Source organism: Tupaia chinensis, unplaced genomic scaffold, assembly GCF_000334495.1.
Source record: "Tupaia chinensis unplaced genomic scaffold, TupChi_1.0 Scaffold144180_1, whole genome shotgun sequence".
NCBI lineage: Eukaryota > Metazoa > Chordata > Mammalia > Scandentia > Tupaiidae > Tupaia > Tupaia belangeri.
The window spans coordinates 587,704-607,018 of NW_006204037.1; the positions used below are offsets into that span (position 1 = coordinate 587,704).

At 36.2% G+C, this 19,315-nt stretch overlaps 1 protein-coding gene across 2 annotated transcripts in view; it reads left to right on the plus strand.

Moving 5' to 3' along the window:
- The window catches only part of RAB3C (RAB3C, member RAS oncogene family), a 290,930-nt gene that overhangs the window by 1,423 nt on the left and 270,192 nt on the right, over positions 1 to 19,315 (plus strand). The gene's annotated exons all lie outside the window — the stretch shown is intronic.

Genomic DNA, 19,315 nt, shown 5'->3' on the forward strand with positions numbered 1-19,315 from the left:
ATAGCCATGCAAACTCAGATTGAAGGCTGAACAGTCAGGTAAGGGTTCGAGCTCTCTCCAGTGGAGTCCGGATAGAGCCAATATCTCTTGGTTGAGGACTCATTAAAAAGAAGCCAATTGTTAGAGACCCCGAAGTCCCTTTCTTCATTCAAGGTCCCAATATCAGTGCAAAATAGCAAACACGTTCGAACTCGGCTGATCTCGAGTTATGCCAACCCATTTTTGCTTGTCTACACAACTGGCTTACTCCTCTGAGATTTTCGATGTGCTGTGCTATTTGTTGTGGTTCCGATTCTTCATTTCACCCACACTTTTTAGATTTGCTTCCTTCTACAAACACAAACAACTATGATACAAAGGTGCCTTTACCTAAGCGTCGGGCTTAAGTTTTTTTTTTTTCTTTTTTTAAAGAAAGACGAGTGATGTTTCTCCTTTCTATCAATAACCCGTTAACCCTAAACAACCGCTTGTGTTCATTAACTAAGCGGAGTGATCCCATGGAGTGACAGAAAGGCATTTTATGAATGGGATTGAGAGAATAGGATACACCATTTGGAATATGTTGTCTCTTGAGAACCCACCTTTGCTGCCAAACCCTACAATATAAATATTTGACATTAATATGGGCTTAGACGTTTTCCAACTGGTTTCTTCATGAATCAAGGACTTTAAACATATGCTTCGATTTACTTTTCATTTGTTTTATGGATTATGCTTATTAAGATACCCTGACTGGACTGTTAAATGAAAAAAATCTATAGAATTTAATTGTTTGTTGAAGGATTATATAATGAAAACCCTCAAATTACCTCATGAGTTATTGAAAATTTGATTTGTTCCAGGGAACATGACCCCACTGTGTGTTTTTTAATACTTCTGTTTGTGACTTAGCTTTTCATTATAGACTTGATATGAAAAGGATCTGGACAGACAATAAAGGTACAGGCTGTCACAATCAAGATTTATTGGCCTATGATAATTTTCTGTTACAGGAGGTACTACCAGGAGCCAACTGGTTAAATTAATGCTATTTGATTAAAGTCAACATTGACAATAGAGTTTAAAAGTGTATAGTTACACTTTGCTGTGTTTATCAGAACATTATATTGTACAATTTAAATATACACAATAAAAATATTTTGAAAAGTTAAAAATAAATTATTGTAAGTAGTTAATGTTAACTCTATATATGCACTGAAATCTGTTAAAATAATTTGCTAAGAAATTTACCATTTTAATTTATTTACAAGAGTTGCTTAGAATGTTCAGAATACTCATTAAAATGTTATAGAACTATGTGAAATTAATGCTTTAGGAAACATTTTAAATTATTTTGTGTGTCTACCAACTATGTAGTAAGCACTATTATTCCCTACTTTAGTCAGAATTTTAACTAACAATCAATGTAACAAATAGATACAATTAATTTATGAATGTAGTTATTTTCATATTTGTGGTATATTTTATTCATAGGACTAGGTTTTGAAATCTAAACATTTAAATTCCCAAATGATATTATGAATAACATAAACATGTAAAAAAACCAAAGACTATTTGCTTTAGTATATTTAATTAAAGAATATACATGGTTCAGTTTAATTAGTAAATTGTTGTTGTGGTGTCCCTCCTCTTTGTTATTATCAGGTTTTTAAAAAATATGTAATTATCGAAAAACAAATACTATAAACATGTTTTAATTTTTATAAAGTAGTAAGTAATGCCTTAGCACAAATACTTTTGAGTGATAATTACATTCTGGGTGACTTTGCTATATTAAAATGCAACAACATAAGTAATTCCCTTTTCTTTTTTTTTTCAATTAAATACATCATCATTTTAAGTATATGTCCCAAATATTCTTTACTTTGGTTTCTAGAAGATGTGGCACAAACAAAACCTCATTTTATTGTCTTATTATTGTAAAAGATTCTTTTCTCACTTTAAAAATATTCAGTTCACTTGTCGATGTAAAACAAAATGACATTTTTGATTTACTTACTGACTTCCTAATTTACTAATTATATTTTGTTAAATCAAAGAAGACTTTTAAAAATTGTATGTCTTTTAAAAAGCATTTGATGTGCATGCATATATATAGATATAGTTTGGGCTTCTCAAGATAGTTATCTTTGACATATGCATATTTTCTGAAAAATATTTCTGTCTGAGTTTATGGAAAATGTGAGATAATAACTGTTTTTTCTTATAGTGATTACCTTTGTAACTAGGAATAGCATTTGGTAAGTGTCCCATGTGATGAGCTGGAATTTTATGGTAAAAACGGTGATTTGTGTCTTCTCACTCAGTGCTCACAGAAAACCTGAGGGTCAAATGAAAAAGGAGATAGCAATGCTGCTCCTGATTTGAAGGCAAGACTTTGGTGAACAAATTGTCATTTGATTCAGGAGCCAAGTTGAATAAACCCTAGTTTATCAACCTCCTTGCCTGTGCAAAGCACTGTGCCTTGTATTCAGGTCTCACTATATTTGTGTGTGTGTATGTGTGTGTAAAACGATCATATATATGTATATATTACACAGTTGTTTATAAATGTATTAAAAAAATCCTAGAGGTTATCCTTACAAGCAAATCACTAGGGCTTAGTAAAATTAAATGACTGGGCTGGCCCGTAGCACAATGGATAAGCCCCATGCAGAGGAAGCCTGATTCCTCATGGCTGATCAGGTTCAAATCTCAGTTCCAGAGGCATACATGTTGGGCATAAGTGTGCCCATGATCCTGATGGGATGGACTATTGGAGTATTAGAAGAAAAAGGATTGTGGTGTGACTAGGCCCCATTGAGAATTTTTCTCTCTCTTTCATGTGCACATATGTGCCCTCTAGCATGAAAAAAAGAAAAAGGAAAGAAGTAATAGCTTTTCTAACATCGTAAAGTCTAAATTCTGCCAGATCTCTCTGTCTAGAGAGTCCATGCTCTTTCTTCTATTATTTTGGGTTCTCCAAGAAGATATAAATAGTGATGTAAAGAATGTGGCCACCATCTGTATACAGTCATGCATCGTTTAACAGCAGTAATGTGTTCTAAGAAATGGGTCATATGATTTGTCATTTGAGAACATCACAGATGTACTTCACAAACATAGATAGTGTAGCCTAATACATGTCTAGGCTATATGGTATGTCCTATTTCTCCTAAGCTACAAACCTCTATAGCATATTATTCTACTGAATACAGTAGATGATTATAACACAATGGAAGATATTTGTGTACAAAACATATCTAAATATAGAAAAAATATGGCATAAAAGATTAAAAATGGTACACCTGTAAAGAGCATTTAACATGAATGGAACTTGTAGGATTGTGAGTTGCTCTGGGTGAGTCAGAAAGTAGTGAATGAATGTGAATTTGTAAAACATTTACTGAACATTAATGTATATTACTATAGACTTTAAATACAGTATCTACTTAGACTACACTAAATTACTACATTTAGCTTAAAACATAAACACATTGTATAGCTACACAAAAATAATAAATTAATCTTTCTTTATATCCTTATTCTATAAGATTTTATCTATTTTTTATTTTTTAAATAATTATTTTATTTAACTTTATTTATTTATTTATTATTTGACCAGAGTGAGAGAGAGAGAAAGTGAGAAAACAAGCTGCCTGGTCTGGGACTTGAACTGTGGTTAGCTATGTGGGATTCCAGCACTCTTAACCACCACACCATGTGCCAGTCCCAAGATTTTATCTTTTTTTTTTAACTTTTAAAGTTTTTTTTTCTTTCTTTCTTTCTTTTTTTTTTTTTTTTTTTTTTTTTAAACCAAACATATATATACAACACCCTAAGCCTACACTGAGTCAAGATCATCAATAGCATTGTTTTTCACCTCCACATCTTGTCCTACTGGAAGGGCCATGAACAAAATAACACAAGGTCAAATGAAACACAAGATAAAGTGATGCAATTGAGAGATGTAGTGAGCAGAAGATGTCTGAGGGTGCTACCGGTTTAACACAGCATACTGTTTCACAGGCAACTTTTTATTAAGTAGAATGAGTATACTCTGAAATAATGTAAAAGTATAGCACATACATAAACCAATAAACCTATAATAAAATAATTAAATATTATATATTGTATAGAATTATGTGCTATAAACCAATAATAAAATAATCAAATATATATTGTATAGAATTATGTGCTATACTTTTAAAAACAATTTTACCAGAGGGCACATGTGCTCACTGGAGAGAGAGAGAGAGAGACAGAGAGAGGGAGAGAGAGAAAACAAGTGAGAAAGCATCCCCTTCTGGGGATGGTCATAACTGCAATTCCCTCTACATTATTCCCTTCCTTTGAGATTTGGGGTCCATATGAACATGTACTCAGAGTGTTTCTCAGGACTCAAACCTCAGAGTCAGCCATGTGGAAGCCAGCTACCTTAACCACCATGCTGCCAGCTGGCCCATTGTGCTATCCTTGTAGACAACTGCCAGCACAGTAGGTTTGTTTACATCAGCATCACTACAGACACATGAGTAATGTATTGTATATGTGGTACATTGTTGACTTAAACATAGTTTTGTGTGGTGTGACTTTAATTTGATTCATTTATTTGGTTGAGAAGAAAAATTGGCACTATCTTCTGTTTATAGAATAAATTTGTGCAAACAAATCAACTGTTTGAGAAGGGACAACAATTTTAAAAATGGCTTGCTTTATGTCTCCTGGATTTGTAAATTCTTGCAGGTTCAGTTACTATCTTACCAGACCAAAGTGAAATTCATTGTCCCTGACTAAATGCTTATTATTCATATTTGTTACCCATAAGCTTTTAGGGTCATCTCATAAATGCAGAGCCTTCTGACTATTCAGAAAACGTGAACTATCTATCCAAAGCATGAAGGAGCATGCCAAAAAATATTGGCTAAAGATAAGGAGGAACTAAGAAAGAATATATTAGGTCATTGGAAGAGTCATGGTGCATTTTTGCATAGAAAAACATAGAGAAAATACATCACGACTTTTCTGACAACCCAATAGATGTAAGTTAAAGATGAAGTTGGGTAAAAACCACTGCATAAATATTAAATATAGCTCTGCTTACACAAAACCAAATTACAAGAATTAAAATCTAAGTTTCATTGTTTCATTTAGCTATGGAAAGTAAAGAGGATTCTTGCATTTCATTATTGTTAAATTGTAATCACAATTAGAAACTCCTTTCTTGACCACCACATTACAAGAAGGAAATGTATCATTATGCTGAGGAATGGTTTTCTTTTTTTTTTTTTTTTTTTTTTTTGAGAGAGATTTTTCACTGTAGGGCGTGTGCGCTCGCCAGACAGACAGAGAGAGACATAGAGACAGAAAGCGAGAAATCACCCCCCAGGGGGGATGGTCACGCCGCAATCCCTTCTCCTCCATTCTCCTCTCGGGATCTTGGGCACGCACGCACACGCGCCCGGCGTGAGTTTTAAGCCACCGGGTCCGGGACACGAACTGCGGTCGACTACGTGGGAGTCCAGCGACATAGCCATTACACTAACTGCTGGTTCCCAGGAATGGGTTTTCTTGGGACTTTTACACAATTAACTCGTTGAGAACCAAAACAAAGTCAACTTAAAAAAAAAAGTTCTTGTATAAATTAGAGATTGTCCAGCCATTTTCCACCTTTTACATTAATTAGTTTGGGTCAGATGTTTTGGAAAATTACGTTAGTGGGTCATTCAATTATGAAGGATGCTGTTGTCTTCAAAGATTAAATTTTTGAGTTATTTTGACTTCTATAACTCTTCAGCATGTTTCATTTATTGACTCACAGTTTTTTCCTTCGATATGATATTTACATACATTGAAATGAACAACTCTTAAAGAGTTTGATGAATTTTAACAAATGGATACACTTGTGGAACACACCCTGCTATAAAGACACAGAACATTTTCATTCACTTAAAACAGTTTTTTCATGGTTTTCTCCAATCTACCTATGTACTAAATTTTATACTTTTTTTCACCACAAGACAGTTCTAATTGTTTTAGAACTTTATATGGTTCTATAGAATATACAGTATGAGGGACTAGCAGGTGGCGTGGTAGTTAAGGCTCTGGACACTCCCACATGGCTGACAAGGGTTCAAGTCCTGAATCTGGTGGCTTGCTTTCTACTTCCTCTCTCTCTCACTCTCACCCTCTGTCTCTCTCTTGTCAAATTAAAAAATAAATGAATGAATAAATAAAATAAATAATTAAAAAAATATACAGTATGAACATGCTAATAGAACATGCAGTATGTACCCACAGTATTTTTTTAATTTGCCAGATGCACACACACACTCACCAGAGACACAAAGAGAGAATGGGGGGAGAGGGAGAAAGCAACCACCCCTCAGTGAGGCATGGTCATGTCACAATCCTTTCTCCTCCATTTCTCCATCTTTTTGGAATTTCAAGCATATGTACTTATGTTCTCAGCATGTTTTTTCTTTTTTGTTTTGTTTTGTTGTGTTTTGTTTTTAAGCCTTCGGGTCTGGAATTTGAACTTCCTGGTAAGCCAAGTGGGATCTAGCTCCCTAAACCACTATGCCATGGTGCCTTCTCCAGTATGTACTCTTTAAATTCTGACTTATAGCATAATGTATATAAAAGTCATCTATATTGTCACAGGTATCAATAATCCATTCCATTGTATCATTAAATATGATACTATTATATTAATTTACTATGCTTTTAAAATCCATTTTCCTGGGACCAGCAGTTGGCATAATGGCTATGTCGTTGGACTCCCACGTAGTCGACCATGGTTCGAGTCCCGGACCCGGTGGCTTAAACTCATGCTGGGCGCGTGTGCATGTGTGCCCAAGATCCCGAGAGGAGAATGGAGGAGAAGGGATTGCGGCATGGCCATCCCCCCTGGGGGGTGATTTCTCTCTTTCTGTCTCTCTGTCTCTCTCTGTCTGTCTGGCAAACACATGCACCCTACTGCAAAAACCTCTCAAAAAAAAATCCATTTTCCTGTTGATGAATTTAGAGATAAATGTCAGTTTGAGAATAATATGAATAAGGCAATAAATATTCTTGTATTTTTCTTTTTTTGTAGTAATATGTTTCATTGTCTTGGATATATACCTAAAAGTAGGCATAATGGTTACGTCACTGGGATAAAGGGTAGATATATATTTAAATTTATGAGAAACAGTCAAATCTTTTGCCAAAGTGATAGTAACATTTTATATTTCCCTCAGCCATATGTGAAAGTTCCAGTGGCTCCATATCTTCAACCACATATGGTGTCAATGACTTTTAACTTTTGGTCACCGTAGTGGGTGTTTTGTGATCTCTCAGTTTGGTTTGAATTTGCATTTTCATAATGACAAGTGATGTTGATAAAATTTTCATTTTTATTGGCCATGTATATATTTTCCTTTGTGAAGTATCTGTGTAAGGCTTTTATCCCTTTGGGATTGTCTTTTTATTATTTAGTTGGAAAGGAAATTATCTCTTAGTTTGTGGCATATATAGTCATATTCTAACTAGTGTCCTGTTGAGAAATTTTTTGGATTTTGCTAAAATCTAGCTTATTAACTACAGGCGGGATCTATGTTTGGACTATTTACTGCCTTAATATGTTTGTCTTCACTTTTTGTCTTAAGACCTCATTATATTTATTTTTTAAATTTATAGTATTTTTTTAAAAAGATTCCTTAGAAAGTTCTACATAATCATGTCATTTGCAAATAGAGATAGATTACATTTTACTTTCCAATAACCAATTTTTTTCCTCATACCTGTTTGGTATAGAGCAGAATTTCCAGTACAATGTTGAATAGAAGTGATGACAGCAACTATCTTTTCTTTGTTCTTAAATTCAGGAGGAAAGTCTTTGTCTTTCAGCATTAAGTATAAGGTTAGCTATAGAGTTGTTTTATTTGTTTGCTTATTTAATTTTTGTTCTGGTATACATACCCTTTATCATACTGAGGAAATTTCATTTGATTCTTGGTGTCCTGAGAGTATCTATTAGTAACATGAACAGGTGTTGAATTTTGCCCAGTGTATTTTCTGAATCTATTGATGTGAATTTCTGGGTTAGCCACTTTATTATGTTGAATTACATTGATGATTTTTTAGTGAATCTGCCTTTCCTTAGATAAAACTCTTGTGTAGTGTTAGATTCCCTTTGACTGTATTTTGTTAAACATTTTTGCATTTAAATTAATGATGATGTTGGACTATGCTTTTTCTTTTAATGCATTTATGAGGTTATAAGGGAGTTATTCTGGCCTTATGAAACAAACCATTAAGTGTTCTTTTCCTCTCTGTTTTCTGAAGATTTTTGTCATGTAAGGCTAGTAAATTTTTACTCTTAAAGTGTTTAATAGCCATTGGAGCCTGTATTGTTGTTTGTGGGATTTTTTAAATAACAAATTCAATTTTTTGATATGCTAATATATGTATCCTATCTGCTATCTATTATCTATATGTCTCCCTTTAGTATATTGTAGTAGGCAAAACAGTCACCCAAACATATGCATGTTCTAATACTGGAACATGTGAATAAATTGTTATATGACAAAAGGAACTTCACAGATGTAATTAATTTGATAACTTTTATAATAGTGATATTAGGGGATTGGGCAGATGGCATAATGGTTACGTCACTGGACTCTCATGTAATTGACTGTGGTTAGAGTTCTGGACCTGGTGGCTTAAAACTCATGTCAGGTGCATGTGGATGTGTGCCCAAAATTCCAAGAGGGGAATGGATGAGAAGGGGTTGTGGCATGGCTATCCCCTCTGGAGGGTGATTTCTGGTTTTCTGCACACATGCCCTATAGCAAAAATCTCTCTTAAAAAAAAAAAAATCGAAGATTAGGCTGAGCCACAGTGCCTAAGCAGTCGGGCACCATTGCATGAGGTTGGGACAATATGGGAAGCCTAATTTGATTTCTGGACCAACCTATATCAGCTAGGCACAGGCACCTATAATTCCAGCTAACTTGGAGACTAGGACAGGAGGACTAAGGTATGACAAGATTTTGTCAAAAATGGTATTCTTTCTCTTTCCTCCCTCTCTCTCATCAGTTACAAAAAATAGGGAGAGTAACCTATTTTTATCAGGTGGGTCTGATATAATCGCGTGAGCTCTTAAAAGCAGAGAACTTTCTTTACCTGGAGTCAGTGAGATGTGGCAGAAGTAAGAGTTTCAAATTGTGAAAGAAATTGCTAATTTGAAGAGGATAAAGGCTATGTGTTAACAAATCAGGTACCTCAGCCCTACAACACAAACAACTGAATTATACTGAGAACCTGAATGTATTTGGAAATGGAATGTTTCCTAGAACCTCCAAATAAGAATCCAACCCAGCTAACACGTTGGTAGTAGCCTTTTAAGGCCTGAGCAGGAGTAAAGGACCTAGCTAGTCACACTGTGTTCAGACCTCTCTGTCTTAAATAATAAATGGGTATGGTTTTAAATAACCAGACAGTAGCAATAGAAAACTAGTAATCAATATATAAATATTTCTATTTCATTGTGAGTCAGTTTTGGTAAATTATGTTTTTCATCTAATTTTTCTATTTATCAACAATGTTCAAAATATGCCAACTTTTAAAATTGTCTAGGATCTATTATTATATCTCCTCTTTCATAACGATTACTGACAGTTTGAGTTTTCTCCCTTTCTTTCTTGCCAGTCTTTTTTCTTTTTATGGAGACTTTTTTTTTGCTATAGGGTGTGTTCGCTTGCCAGACAGGCAGAGAGAGACAGGGGGGCAGAAAGCGAGAAATCACCCCCCAGGGGGAATGGCCACGCTGCAATCCCTTCTCCTGCATTCTCCTCTCGGGATCTTGGGCACGCACGCACATGTGCCTGGTGTGAGTTTAAGCCACTGGGTCCAGGACTCGAACCACGGTCACTACGTGGGAGTCCAGTGACATAGCCATTATGTTAACTGCTGGTCTCATCTTGCCAGTCTTAATAGATGTTTATCAATCTTATTAATGTTTTCAAATAACCAATTTTGCCTTTGTTAACTTTTCTGATATTTATTTTGTATATATAGATTTTGACCATTTAAAAAATTTTTTTGAGAGGTTTTTGCTATAGGGCGCATGTGCTTACCAGAAAGACAAAGAAGAGACAGAGAGACAGGAAGCAAGAAATCACCCCCAATGGGGGATGGCCATACCGTAATCCCTTCTCCTCCATTCTCCTCTCGGGATCTTGGGCACGCACGCACATGTGCCTGGTGTGAGTTTAAGCCACTGGGTCCAGGACTCGAACCACGGTTGACTACATGGGAGTTCAGCAACATAGCCATTATGCTAACTGCTGGTCCCACCATTTAAATTTTTTAATAATTGTATTTCTTGTATTTATTTTAGTAAAATCTTCTCTGTCTTCTTGGGTACAAACTTAGATCACTGATTTTAAGTTTCTTTTCTTCTAACAAATATAAGCATTCAAATTGATAAATTTCCCTCTAAGTACTACTTTAGCTAACTCTCACAAACTTCTGACATTTGTAATAAATTTTATTTCAAACTATTTGCTTATTTCCTTGTGATGTCTTTAATATGTAGGTTTACAAATATGTTTAATCTCCAAGTATTTGAGTACTTTCCAGATATCTTATTAATATTGTTGGTAATTAGATTTTATTGCTACTAGAGAATATATTTTTGTGACTTTCATCCTTTGAAAGTTTTTAGTCTTGTTTTTAGGCCAGTATGTTGTCTACCTTTATGAACATTTCATGTGCATTTATAGGTGCTGCAATTGTGCTGTGTAGTGACGTAGAAATATCAATTAGGTCATGATATAGTGTGGTGCTGCTAAGATCATTATCATTATTGATTTTTGTTGTGTTTATTTTACCAATTACTTAGAGGTTTTCAAGTCTCGGACTATGATTATTGATATGCCTGTTTCTCCTGTTACTTGCCTTTGTTTTTGCTTCATCTATGCATAGGAATTTGTAATTGTGTCTTCCTGAAGAATTATTCCTTTTATTATTATGAAATTCCCTTCTCTATCACTGGCAATGCTACTTATCTCTTAAAGTCTATTGTCTGATATCAATACAATCTTGTTTTCATTAACAGTTAAGAAGCTATTTTCATGGTATATATATTTTTTTCCATACTTTTACTTTCCACTTCTATGTGTTTTTGTATTTCAGGTGTGACTCTTATGGTCAGTATATTGTGAGGCCTTGCATTTTTATCCAGTCTGGAAAATTTCTGCCTTTTAATTGGCATTTTGGTCCATTTTCACATATTGCTATTATCAGTATCTACCATTTTGCTATTTGTTTTATATTTATCGTATCTGTTTTTACTTTTGTTTATTCTTTCTTGCCTCCTTTTGCTTACTCGAATATTTTTAAATATTTCAATTCTAATGTTGTATTTTTATCTTTACAACTTTTTAGTGTTTCTTCTAATATCACAATATACATTTTCAACGTGTTGTATTCACCTAAAACAGTGACTTTGTTATGATATAATTATCTTATGCTTTGTGGAGTTATAATATATCATAAATATAACCCTGCTTTCATTCAAAAGCTACTGCTAGTATTATTGGCCTCCTAACTGAGACAGACCTGGATCCAGAGTCACTTAGCTCCTATACTTTCAATATAACTAACAGCACACTTTTGTCATTATATATTACACCTGCATTTGTTATAATACAGTTTTTTTTTTTTTTGGAGAGGTTTTTGATATAGGATGCGTGCGCTCGCCAGACAGACAGAGAGAAACAGAGAGACAGAAAACGAGAAATCACCCCCCGGGGGATGGCCACGCCACAATCCCTTCTCCATTCTCCTCTCGGGATCTTGGGCATGCATGCACACGCACCCGGCATACGTTTTAAGCCTCCGAGTCCGGGATGTGAACCGTGGTTGACTATGTGGGAGTCCAGCGACATAGCCATTACGCTAACTGCTGATCCCCTATAATACAGTTTTATAATTTTAGCTTAAACTATAGTATGTATTTTTTCTATAAACATAAGAAAAAGTATACCTATAGGTATAGATATGAAGGGACTTCAAAAATTTCACGGAAAAATGGGATTAAAGTATGAATTTAATTTGGTGCAAATATTTTGAAATCTATGTATAGGTTTTTCATAATACACATTTTTCATGAATGTTTTAAGACCCCTTGCCTATATTTATATTTGCTACAACCTGTTTACCATTTCTGGTGCTCTTTCCATTGGTCTCAGTTTCTATCTGGTATCATTTCCCTTCAACCTAAACAATTTCCTTTATCATTTCCTGTAATATAGGTTTGATGGCTACACATTCTCTCAGTTTTTGTTTATATGATGTTTTTTTAATTTTGCCTTCTTTTTTGGGGGAGAGGTTTTTGCTATAGGGCGTGTGCGCTCGCCAGACAGAGAGACACATAGAGACAGAAAGCGAGAAATCACCCCCCCAGGGGGGATGGCCATGCCACAATCCCTTCTCCTCCATTCTCCTCTTGGGATCTTGGGCATGCACGCACACGCACCCAGAATGAGTTTTAAGCCACCGGGTCTGGGACGTGAACCACGGTTGACTACATGGTTGTTTTTCCTAGTACTTAAAATAATGCTATTTCATGGAATGTTGGCCTCATTGTGTTGTAAGGCCAGATGTTCTTAATATTATTGTACCATTGTATGTAATGTGTCATTTCCCCCTCCGTTTTCAAGATTTTCTATCCAACATTGAATTTGAACAGGTTGACTATGATATGCCTACATGTTGTATTCTTTATATTTAGTCAGCCTTAAGGTTTGAATGAACTTCTTAAATATATATGGTTCCCACCAAATTTGTAAAGTATTTTGTCATTTTATCTTTAAGTATTTCTTTATTCCATTATTTTCTTCTTTTTCTCTCTAAGTCTCCAATTACACATATGTTAGAGTTTTAACATTGTTTTAAAAGTAACTAAGGCAGTTTTCATTTTTCTTTTCTTGCTGTTTGTCAAATTATTTGATTCCTTGTATGTTATCTTTAAGTTCAGTGAGACTTTCATCTGGCATCTGCAATCTTTTGTTAAGCCCAACCAGAAATTATTCATTTTAGTTACTGTACTTTTCCTTCTAGAATCCATATTGGCTTCTTTTATAGTAGAAACATTAAGCTTCCAAGTAAAGATGGATATTAGCTCTTGGGATGAGACTGAATACTAGAAGGGTTTAATGGGATTCATGTATAGTATTGTGCAGAAACTAAGAAAGTATACTGATCAATTGAGCTTCTTATAGAAAGGTGACAAAAATGTAAATAATATATATATATATATTTTTTTTTTTCTGGAGAGGTTTTTTTTTTTCTTTTTTTTTTTTACTATAGGGCGACTGCCCTTTCCCAACAGTCAAAACAAAAAATATTTTTAAAATTATAAAAGTACTGACCCACATGGAACATGGACCCCCTTCTCCCCCATTCTCCTCTCAGGATCTTGGGCATGCATGCACATGCACCCGGTGTGAATTTAAGCCACGGTGTCCAGGACGCGATTCGCGATCGACTACATGGGAGTCCAGTGACATAGCCATTACACTAACTGCTGGTTCCTACATTTTAATTTTATTATTTATTTATACTGATCATTGTTTCCATAAAAGTGTAATTTTTCTTTGTGTTTTTAAAGCAAAACTGTGGTCCTAAAGACACTTTTTAAAAATTTGAACAAGGTATAAAATTATAAAAATAAAGTAATAAGTTTCTTTTGCCAACCAGTATATTACTTACCTTTAATTCTGCAGAAACAAAATGTTTCAGGTTGGTTCGAAGTGTTCAGTCCATTCTATTGAGAGCATGGTACATTTTGCTCTCACGAATCTACCAAACTGTGATGGTTAAGTTTTCAGTCCTCAGGCAAATAGTAAAACAATGGTGTATCAGTTTCCTGGTGCACTCTCCAGCAAGCTGATTGAATTGGTTTTAGTATTAAGAACTGAGTTCCAGCAAACTTAAAACCATCACATTCTGCTTCTACTTGGCCTCCTGAGACAAACCTGGATCCAGAGCCACTTAGCTCCTATGCTTTCTGCTTTTTATGCTGGAAACCCAAATCATACTCTAACCCTAAGAAGTGAGGTCTCAGACCTCTTCTCATTTGTCTGCTGTTTTTAGCTTAACTCCAGCCCACTCCTCAAACATGCATCTCTGAGGGAAACTTCTAAGCCAGCACCTATGAATAATTTCCATTTAAATTGATCATTAAGAGCCCAGAAGAAGAAAGGATGTGTAAAAGTACCAATTGGGAAATTAGGGTTCTCACACGAACCTCATCTATGGTGCTATCAATGAAAATGTTTTTCTTTTGAATGATTGATTCACTGAACACCTGGCTGAGTGGCAAGACTCATGAAAAGAGATAATAGACACACAGCACACCTGTGGTTATGAGCATTTTGTAAATATGCGTAGGCAGGCTTAGTCTTTGTAGTAAATAATACTAGCAGTAGCTTTTGAATGAAAGCAGGGATAAAATATGGCTAAGTCATTTTAATTTGTAGAATCTTGTAATCTGGTAACCCAACTATGTAGACAGCTAAACTACCATGTTCCTCAAAAACAGTCCATATAATTTCTTTGCCTCGTAAATCATTGAGAGATTGTGCTTAAATATGATCTACCCTGTGAATGGAATAAAGGAGGAAAGATACCAAGATCCAGGAGGAATATTTATAGAAAACCTCCAGAGGCATTTTTCAAGAGCTCAAGTATCTTTTTAAAATGTTTTGTAATTTTTAAAAATGTTTAATATTTTATAAAATGTATCTTGCTGAACACCCCCAAGGAAACAAATATATTAATATTAAAATTTAATGTTTTCCACTGGGCCCCGCACAGTAGAAATTTTTAGAGTATTTTATAAGATATTTTAAAAAGAGTTTTTTTTTTTTTTTTTTTTTTTTGCCACATAATTCTGGATAGGTCTATTCTGCCTACTTTTTATTTTCTTTACTATTACCAGGAGCAGTGTCTGGTGAAGACCGCAGCTGGTGGAGAGTTCTAGAATCACCTTTCCATGTCTCCAGGAATAAATGTCAGATTATTTTCTTCTCAGTTAGAGATCATTCTTAAAAGAGATAGTCATCGTTTTTTTGGTCTTGATTTGACCACTCGTCTCCTATAGCCATCAGTGGTGCTTTCTTACGGAGTGAAGGGAAGTAAAGTCTAGCTGTATGTTATTTTTAAAAAATGATGGTTAGAGAAAGTCAAAGGCACCTTCTACAGCATTAAGGAGGGCAGAGTTGCCTATGCTCTGAGAATAAGGTTATTGCTTCCTTCTCTTGACTAAATAATCTGGACTAAATGTCGGATTATCCAGCCTCTCTCTCTCAGTGTCTCTTGGCAATGTCTTGACCCTGACAATACACAACTGCCCTGGCTTCTCTGTGGACATTTGGGAACCCAATAAATTCTGAAGCTGACTGATCAAAAGAATCATATAAGGGGGCCAGATGATGGATGGTTCAGCATAAAACATGACGATCTGCGAGGCTGACCCACATGAGAAGGTTCCAGGTTCATGTCTGGAGACCTCCCTGGGTACACCAGACCCACAGATACCCATGATCCAGGGTTTGCTGAAACTGAGTGTAGATCAGATCATGACATTAAGACCCTGTTGGAGGTGCTGTCTCTCTGTCTCTGTATGTCTCTGTCTCTGTGTCTCTCTTCCTTATGGAAAGATAAATGAGTAAATTTAAACAAAATACTGAACCATATGAGAAGCTCTAAAAATGACAGATTTCTGGTCCCATCCTGATATTCTAACTCTACAGGACATGAGTGATATTCTCCATGTCTGGGAATTGAGGTTCTAGTATGCCCTATTAGGATTTAGTCTTATATTCCTAAATTAAAATGAAACCAACTAGAGAGGACAGGTATTTGTGAAACAAAATAGTATTTCTTGCTGCCAAAAAATGATGAGAAAGCATATATATATTTTATCCCTATCTATGAGACAAGTTTTGAAGGATTCTTTACATTCTGTTGCTAAGAGAGAGGCCCTTTCATTTTTATAAATTGACATCTGCATGTGGGAGCTGTGAATGTCAAAAGTGTTTCCTTTTTTTTTTATGGGACCAGCAGTTAGCATAATGACTATGTCGCTTAACTGTGGTTTGAGTGCCAGACCCAGTGGCTTAAACTCATGCCGGGCGAGTGCGTGTGTGCCCAAGATCTTGAGAGGAGAATAGAAGAGAAAGGATTGCGGCATGGCCATCCCCTCTGGGGGGGAGGGGGATTATTTCTTGCTTTCTATCTCTCTGTCTCTCTGGCAAGTGCATGCACCCTATATCAAAAACCTCTCCAAAAAAAAAAAAAGAATGTTTGCTTTTTTTTCCCCTTATATTTGAAACTTAATTTTATCAAAGTTGTATATAGGATACAACTTTGAGGGGATAGAACTTTCTTTGAAGATGGTTGCTTGGTCATTGGGAGGGATGTGGGGCTTGAACTTTCAACCAATTCTTCTATTTGCCTGCCCCAAACACACCTGGGTGATTAGCTACGCAACTTGCTTGTTTTAGCACTGAATGTCCTGCTGTTGAAAGTCCTGCTGTGTCCCAATTACCATTCACTCCTAGACAATCTAGGATGGTTGGTCACTGTAGCTACATCCCAAAATCCAGACACTTGACGTCCCCAATTCCAAGACCATTCCCAGTTTGTTTTTTTTTTCTTTTTTTTTGGAGAGGTTTTTTTGTTCGCTACAGGGTGTGTGCACTCGCCAGACAGAAAGAGAGAGAGACATAGAGACAGAAAACGAGAAATCACCCCCCCAGGGGGGATGGTCACGCCACAATCCCTTCTCCTCCATTCTCCTCCCGGGATCTTGGGCACACACGCACACATGCCTGGATGCGAACCACGGTTGACTATGTGGGAGTCCAGTGACATAGCCATTACATTAACTGCTGGTTCCCGGCCATTCCAAATTTTGTAGGGCAAAGATTCTTGTGAGCATCTTCAGTGGCCTTAAGATTCTACTTTCTCTAGTTGACTCACTTTCAGATTCCATACGTCTTGATGTCTCTTTTTGACTGTTATCTCCTTTCTACTCCTCTTTGTCTATGAGGAGTTTTGCTCTTGTGAAAATTGTTTAGCATATTTTAGAGGGATTTGAGGAAAGGATGTACGTAAGATTTTATATGTAAATATAAATATATAGCCAATAGCCTCTGAATGATTTCTAACCTTGAAATAATAATATTGTGAACTTTGGACATTTGCCAAATTCAATATCAGAGGTTAAGTTAAACCACCCTAAAGCAACTCTAAGGCCATGTGAGAAGATACTTGGCCTACAATTTCTGTAAGTTTTTTTTTTTTTTTGGAGAGGTTTTTGCTATAGGGCGCGTGCACTCACCAGGTAGACAGAGAGAGACATAGAGACAGAAAGCGAGAAATCACCCCCCAGGGGGGATGGTCACGCTGCAATCCCTTCTCCTCCATTCTCCTCTCGGAATCTTGGGCACACATGCACACGTGCCCGGCGTTTAAGCCACCGGGTCCGGGATGCGAACTGCAGTCGACTACGTGGGAGTCCAGTGACATAGCCATTACACCAACTGCTGGTTCCCCAATTTCTGTAAGTTTTTGAGGCTCCCTTTCTCATTCTTTTCTTGCTATGTATTACTTGGATTCTCCCTTTATTATTCTAGACATGAAACTAGGTTCTTTCCTATTTCTATAAAATTCTGTGTACATTGAGGATGTCATGAGTTTTCTTTGGTTTTTAGAAGCTGCTGGGTAACTATGGAAGATTTACTGCTGAGTGAAGCAAGTCAGCCTATGAAGGAGAGATATTGTATGTCTCCACTTAGTATCACTGACTGTCCACGCTCTATGGCCAAAACTGAATGACTAGAGGATATAGAAACATAGAAAATGTTTATAAATACTGGATACAGTGTGGGAAGAGGGTGGGTGAAGGAGGAGAGACTAAGGAGGGACACTAGGGAGAGAAATGAAGGGGCGGAGCATTTGAGAGACAGAAAGATGGGTTATTGTCTGTTGAGGATGATGTGTATGGTGTTCCCAATTGGATTGGTGAGAAATGTATACATCTTTAAATATTCACTTTGCAAGCTAAGTGAGTATGTGATTGAATGTATAAAAGAAGTGAAATTAAAAAATATGTTAAAATAAAGAAGTTGCTGGATGACAGGGGGGGCCATAGAACAGGTAACATCATAGGGCAGATGGCCTTTGGCCATGTTCTCTTCTCCATAGCCTCACTAGACCACAGCCCCTTCTATCTACATACCGATCCCTCGGTATTTCAGCTTCTGCCCTGAAGAGTATAATAATGAGTGCTTTGTTCCATCTCCTAATATTTGAAATTAGTTAAAAAAATGTGAAGTATTTATTTCAATAATTATGAAAGCCTATAGAATCAAAGTGTTGGAAGTCCAAAACCTTTGGTCTTCTGAAGTTAGGAAGTTAAGAATCATATTCTATAAAACTGGATATTTCTGTTTTAGAGAATAGCATTGATGAGAGTTTGGAAGAGAGCAAATGGTTTGCACATCAATTCAGTGCAACCAGAGGATATCAAAGATGCTGATGAAAGGTTTTTTGAGCATTGGACAAAACCAATTTTACTGTAGTGATCTTACAATTCCTATTATATAGGTGAAGAAACTGGAGCCTAACAAAGCAAAACCAAAAAATCTTGCTCAGGTTTACATCAGCAGCAAACTGGCAAGTAGCAGACCTGGGATTCTTTCTTAGGCAGGTGAGCAGACTGTGTGCTCTTTGGCCATACTGGCATCATGCCAAGAATTGTGAAATGCTAATGCTCTTTGTAACAGATGTGTTTGTGTACATATAATATCGTAACTGTTACTAAAGTGATGGAATGATATTTTTCTACCTATCTTCATGCTGTGATTTAGAAGGCTTGGATTACCAGCAGCAAGATGCCCACCAGCATCCCAGGACTGCACTAATGGCCCTGGATTCAGCACGTGTGAATCTGCGAAGGAGCTGCTGGGATCAGGGCCGTGTATCGTTAAAGCTGTCAGGATTTCGTTGTCAGAACCTGGGGACTCTCCATGTCATGGTGGTCCCCCTTTTAGCAGACCTTGCTTACAATCTTCTCTGTGGGCCTGTATGTCCACTTTACCCCCTGCTGCCTAGCCCCAGTGCAGGTTTTCTGCCTACCTGGGAACCCCCTGGAACCAGACCAGGAGTGAACTATAGTATGGCTGACAGGAGAACACTGGTCTTTGATACTAATAGGAACAGTTTCCTTTTTCTTGACACCGTAACAATATATACATCTATAGATTTCAAAGTATAT